Source organism: Alligator sinensis, unplaced genomic scaffold (genome assembly GCF_000455745.1).
Source record: "Alligator sinensis unplaced genomic scaffold, ASM45574v1 scaffold115_1, whole genome shotgun sequence".
In the NCBI taxonomy this organism is placed as follows: domain Eukaryota; kingdom Metazoa; phylum Chordata; order Crocodylia; family Alligatoridae; genus Alligator; species Alligator sinensis.
In genome coordinates this window covers 2003504-2010187 of record NW_005841895.1, presented here as the reverse complement: position 1 = coordinate 2010187, position 6684 = coordinate 2003504, and the positions used below count along the sequence as shown (strand labels likewise).

General features: G+C 38.2%; 1 long non-coding RNA gene across 1 annotated transcript; it reads left to right on the top strand.

Moving 5' to 3' along the window:
• The first annotated feature begins 251 nt into the window (after positions 1-251).
• LOC112549325 lies at positions 252-5953 on the top strand. The gene is made up of 3 exons (XR_003092717.1): positions 252-355; positions 4933-5049; positions 5734-5953. It is a non-coding gene; the product is annotated as an uncharacterized LOC112549325 (long non-coding RNA).
• Positions 5954-6684: the final 731 nt, after the last annotated feature.

Genomic DNA, 6684 nt, shown 5'->3' with positions numbered 1-6684 from the left:
TAAAATTTAGTGATTTGGGGGTCGGCAGGGTTCATGAGAACATTTTGCCTGGATTTGACCCATGTGCGTTTTTAATACAGAAATACCCTTTGAGATAAAAATGAATTTAAAATTTCAAAGAGAAGGTCAGCTGAAACAAAAGAACCCTACCTGGTTTTGAATTAAAAACATGTAAAACTGTATTTTCCCCTGATTTTGCTGCAGGGCTCTGAGTCTGCTTGGATTCTCTTGCAAAGATGGCCTCTGCTTTCTCAAATCTCAGCTCAGATTTAATCAAAAAGGCCATGAACTTTGACAGATTACTTTCTGAAGAACCTGGTCTGAATTTGGAATTTGGAATAAAGCTAGAAATCAGGTGAGTAATGTGTGATGCAGTGGTCTTGTTTTCATGTCTCTAGTAATATTGCATTGTAAATAGGTTGGTATTATTTTCCCCCTCCTGCTCAACATGAAGTGAGGTTTTTTCCCAAAAATGTGATTGCAAGTTCTGGATCATATTTATATTTCTCTGTGATACATTCAACAGGCTAGAGATAGCATAAATTAAAAATAGCTGGAATGAAAATTAGTATGCAAAAACGTGAGTTTCAGAAGAGTTGCATGCTGTAAGGTAAGAAAAGAGTGGTGGAATCAGCAGTCTGATGTGCTTCTGCAAAAAAAAAAAAAAGTTCCACGTATTTATTCACTTGTGTGTTTAAAAAAATGGCTTTCTTTTGTGTTCTAAACCAAGAGTGTTGGGTTTATAGTATTGGTTCTCCTATGTGGCTTTTATTCCAAAGTGAAACAACAAATAAAGTTGTTTGCCACTCCACTAATAAATGCTCAATATAGTAATCAATTTTTAACAATGATGCAATTTTGCTGCTCCACAATGAGTGCTGCTTACCCACTGCAATATCACACAGCAGCACAAAAGACAAGCCAAATCCCAATTGCTCTCTTTGCAACTCCCCCACCTTCCTTTAGCCTCCCTCAGATAAACTTTAACCTCTGTTTCTATTTTACCAAGAAAAAAAATCCGGCTTGTTACAAGAAGAAGAAGGTGTGAAGAAGTGGTTTTACAAACTAATGTTAAGGTTAAAAAATAAATGAAGACAAATATAAAACTGAGAAATCATTTCCTTTATCACAAATAAATTACTGGATATAAACTGCATTAAACTTCTTTTTTTTTTTAAGTATTCTTCCTATTCCATAGGTAATCGTAGAACTCAGATAACATAGTTGATTCCCTGTTAATTGTCCCTAATTATGAATAAAGTGGCCAAAAATACTATTAGATGGTTATAACACAAATATATAACATACTTGGTTGTGTAGTATCTACCAAGAGTTACAGTTGAGTTATAGCTATTGTTATCTACAGGAACATCTTGGGGGTCCAGGTGACAATGTGAGGTCTATTGACTATGTTCTCACATGGGTGAAAAGGATTGAAGGGGAGGACTAAATGTATTTTGGGGGAAGATACCCTCCAGGTCTATGGACAAGGATTCTTGGGGAAATGGAAAGGGGGAGTTGACAGTTTGCTTATGTAGCTTATTCCATTTGGGGAGCTGTTTTAAAAAGCACAATCAAAATAATGTTTTTGTCAGTATGAAGTACATTGCAATCAGGAAAGGTTGTCAGTGTAGCTCTACCAGCAAACATTTAAGGGTAGCTAACTCCATAGAAGAACTAAATCCTAAAACCATAATTAGTACATTTCCTAAACTGACCCCAAACTTCATGATCTAAGTTGAGAGCACTTGGTTTATTGTACTGGTTCTCTTCTGTGACATAATCAGCACAGCACAACTGACAGTTTCAATTAGACTGAGTTACAGAGGAGCAAACTAATTAAATTTTTAATCTGTGTTGGCACTGACTTTAAAGGGCTGTGTGAATGAGCACATATCTGATCATTTAATAAACTTTTTTAATTATATGCATAGCAAACATTACAGCTACCTTCTGCAGTTGAATACTAGCAAGTTAGAACTCCACAGGTATAAAAGATCTCTGAGCTAACTGCACTGATCCTTGTACTTAATCCCTTCTCGTGCGGCCTAACAGAATGATTTCAAAAAGACTAATCACAGGTGTACTAATCATGGATGTACTAAAAAGACTAATCATGGATATTCTCCAGGTCAGGTTCTCCACAAAAGTACAAGATAGGCACCGTGCATGAAAAGCAGTCACCATGATGCTTTATACTTACCAAATAGGAGGAGATTGACACAAGTAGAGCTAAGATTTTGCATTTCCACCCAGACCTTCCCAGCCATTAAGGCTGGGGACAGGAGTTACACATAAACCAGTTTAAGTGATCAGAAACTGGTTTAAACCTGTAACAGAACAGAAGTGCAGTGCACATAAACCAGTTTAAAAATGGCTGAAACTGATTTAAGATGAACCTGGTTGTATGTAGTATCAGACTTAACTGATTTGGGTCACATCGGTTTATGAAACTTCTGTCCCAGACCTAATGGTCTAACACAATCATCCAGCAGCCTAGCAAATTAAAATTTCTCCCCTTATTCTTTTAGGATAAATAAAACTAAAATTATATATAGATATACCCAGACTGCAAAGGGAAACCACCAAGGTTAGGAGGCCCAGAATTTGATTTGATGGCTTGTGTGTATTTTCTAATAGCTGCTTCCAAAGTCTGTGTAGCCCTCTCTGTGTAATTCTTGTTTGTTCTGAGTATTTTTCTTTCAAAACAATCATTTTTGCCTTGGCAAATAAATCAATGCAATCCACAGGTGGGGTTTTGTCAACAATCCTGCAAACAGTTCATGATATTCACACACAGGGAAAGAAAATTAAAAAGAAAACAGACCTTTTTTTTCTCAAGCTTCCAAAAGGGAGGAATTTAATTAAAGACATTAAACAGGCTGATTTTTAACTATATTAAAGCACTTTGGCCTGTGAAATGAACAAACATTAATAGAACATTTTTGTCTGAAGATCATGAAGCTCTGAGAGATGCCTACTAGGGCTGTGCAAAGCTTCGGTCCCTGATTTGATTTGGCAGAGCTTTGGTCCAATTTGTGGCCGAATCTTCAAATCCAGATCAAATTAGAGGACCCTATAAACTCTCCGAATCGATTTGGAGAGATTTGGAGATTCGGACACAGACAGCTTTAAATGTTTTTACTGCATACCTCTAGGTAGCAGGCAGCTTGTGAGTGCTGCGATGCTGGGATGCATGGAGTGTCCCACAGAAGCAGGAGGGGTCCCCCGCGCACTCAGCAGCAGCCCCAGAAATGGACCAAAAGCACTTCCGGTCCACTTCCGGGGCTGCCGGGGAGCATGCAGGGGGGCTCCACCGCACTCCCCTGGCTTAGCGGCTGGTGCCTCCTGAGTCTTGGAGGGCACCCAGGGTCCCCCCGTGGCTGATTGCCGAGCCAGGAGGGCACGGGGGGGGGCGGGTAGTGCACTCCCCGGTAGACCTGGAAGTGGACCAGAAGTACTTCCAGTCCACTTTGGGTTTGCTGCCAAGCATGTGGAGGGCCCACCCACACTCCTTTTCCATTCACCCCAGCATCACAGCCTTCATGAGCCATGCCTGGTACCTCAAGGTACGTAGAAAAAACATTTAAAGCTGTGTCTATGGCCGAATTGCTGATTCTCCAAATCAGCATCGAATCTTCAGATTCGGATTCAGCCGAATTGAATTGGGGACAGTGATCCAAATCAACGAATCGAATCACTGTCCCCGATTCAACGGATTGAATATGGCCCATTTCACACACCCCTAATGCCTACAAAGGTTCCCATACTCTAATCCTCTTCCCATACTTTTATTTGTATCTGCTATATCTGTTTCACCATGTCTCTATGTAACAGGGAAATGCCAGCATCTAAATGTACCCATTGGAATTAACAGAGTGAAAGTTACCCCATCAGTAACATGCATAACATCTGGATAGATTTCTTTCCCCTTCCTAGATAGCTGTAGCCTTGGCTATGGGCCATGCAGCAATTAACTGATATGATAGAATAAAAATTAAACATGATGTGTCATTCAGCCAGGCATATCAATATGTTGAAATACCTCACCTTACATGTATCATTTCTGGTTTAGAATATCACCAAAATTGGTGCTGAGAGAAAGTGAGAGAAATCTATATGATCTAAATATTTTATTAAGGGCTAGATTCCATCATAGTTACGCTGAGTATCAGCTTACCATAGGGGTGGCTCTGTTGAAGTCATTATGCTTAAGTAAGGCGCTGTTGTTCATTGTGATCAATAGAGACTCTAAGAAAGAAAGCATCTGTGCTTAGAGTGAGAAATATTATGAAGTGAACTAAAACTGTAACTACTCTGATGGCAAATTCTCATTTCTTGTGTAGACTAGATCTTAATGAGAAAAATAGGGAAGTAATTAAAATATCTGCAGATAGAAAGAAGACAGATTTTACAAGACATATGGTGCCTTCAGTGAGATGCAGCTTTCTGTTAATGCATTTCAAATGTACCCATTAGTACTATGGATTGATAAGCTGGTTGTCAAAACTTTTTTCCCAGGGACCTCTGTCAAATATCATTGAAAAATGTAAAATGTTTTCAAATATTTTTATTCTTTTATTCTTTAGGGTTTTTTTAACCAAATAGTCGATTGTAATGTTTCTGTTTAGGGCAGGGAAACTGCTCAGCAATAGTTTGACATTTTGAGAAGACAGCAAAATGTTAACTTTTTTCATAATGTTTTTTGAAGTTTATTTTTTAGTTAGCTCTGGTATTTAGGTGTCAATAGCAACATTGGAAATCGTATAGGATTTGTGTTTTAGTGCTGGTTTTTCACATGCAGCTGTGCATATTGCTTTTATTTCCAAATGTAGGTCAATCAGCTATTTACATGTAATAGCATCTGACAAAGTAGGATCTTACTTATGAAAGTTTATGCCTTCCTGAATGAGTTTGAATTTGTCTCTACAGTGTCACCCTGCCCAGCCTGTCTTGAAAAATGATTAAATGGAACGATGAGCTGAAAATCTACTCTGGGGGAAGTGCTGTTGAATTCAGTGATCTATTCCCAGCATAACAGATACCGCCGTAAGTCTTTATCAGATTGGGGCCATTATGAACTCAAACATATAACTGCATTCTCAGTTAGCTACATACACTGACATCAGGCCCTTCCAGTCTAAGTGCAGGTAAATTAATTATTCTGTGGATGATGTTTTTGTATCATTTTTAAAAGAAAGATGCTATAGGCTTTGGATTTAACCATTAGTAAGTCAAATGTCACAGTTAGGTACATAATCAAGCCAGCTATCCTAAAGATACCCAGAGTATCATTATAACTTCACATCTATAGGTATAAGTTGATTTCTCCAAAAACACATATAAAAAAACCTCCAAAGGAGGTCAAATTCTAAAAGGTGCTAAGAGTCTTGCACCCCCCATCAAGAAATCTGTCTTTATCTTATACAGAGATGAACATTTTTATAGCTTTGGTTTAAAGTTCATGTCTAGACATTGTGGGCTAAAAGAGGTGAACCCCTTTCTTCATTTAGGGTTTTTTAATTAAAAAAAAATCTTTTTAAAAATAAAATTGCCAACCCCCCCCCCCCCCCCCGGGGGGGGCCAGGGGATTTTTTTTTTTTTTTTTGGTTGGCTGATCAGTTGTTTTTTTACTTTATAAAATATCCAAAATTAGTTATTTTCAGAAATTCAGAATGAAAAACTTCTCTGATTTCTTTTAATTACTTTTGTTTTATTCTGTTTTACAACCAGGCCTTGTGAGAAGATTTCCTGTGAACTGAAGAAGAGTGTCAGCCCAATAGAGCAGTTCCTTTATCTACATATCTAAGCTTGTATACAGCAACAGTTATTGCAAAGCTCCCACTGACTTCAATGGAAGCAGAATTGACCCTTCAGTAAGGCTTTTATTTCATTGCACCCAAACTTCCTCCCCCCTTTTTTATTTATGAATTTCAATGTGTGTCATGCTTACCAGCCCAAAGCAACAAACTGATCAGCTGCAATTTTCAGTCTGTTTCATACAAGAAGCAAAAAAAAGAGAAACTGGGGAGCTGTCCAGCAAGAAGACAAAACAAAATATAGGAGCAGGTTTTCAAGCCTTCTAGATTTGTATACTTGGGATAAAAGCCAGCTGCTCTGAGAGCAAAATGGATCTGTGCTGCTGTATATCAGGTGAGTATATGGACCTGTTTGTGTTCAGGCCCAGTAAATATTATAGAAAGATGCCAAGTGCCTGGAACAAGAAACTATGCAATAAAAACACTTCCTTTTTCAGGATGATAAGATACTTTATTCCTTCCACTATAGACACTCCTCTCTCTCTTTTTCCCATGCACAACTTTAGTATTTACCATATATAAATACATTATATAAATTCACCCAAAAAACCTTGTCTGCTTATATAAATGCACTACATTTTATGAGACAGGCCTAGGATGGTACCAGTGACATCAGAATATGATCCTAGCGCTCTGTGCACCAGGCTTTGGATAGCTTGACTGAGCACCTAAACTTGAGGCACTCAGTTTTGAGCCACATTGGGAAATTTGGGCTTTGACTGGTCTGTGTCTCAGCTTCCCTGTCTGTAAAATAAGGATAAAATCAGTCGTAAAGTTTTTGTGAAGATTCGTTGTGTCATATGTTCAAAATGGAGTTATTTGGAATAACTGTTTTAATTCTTTGTATTGTGTTTCCACATGCACC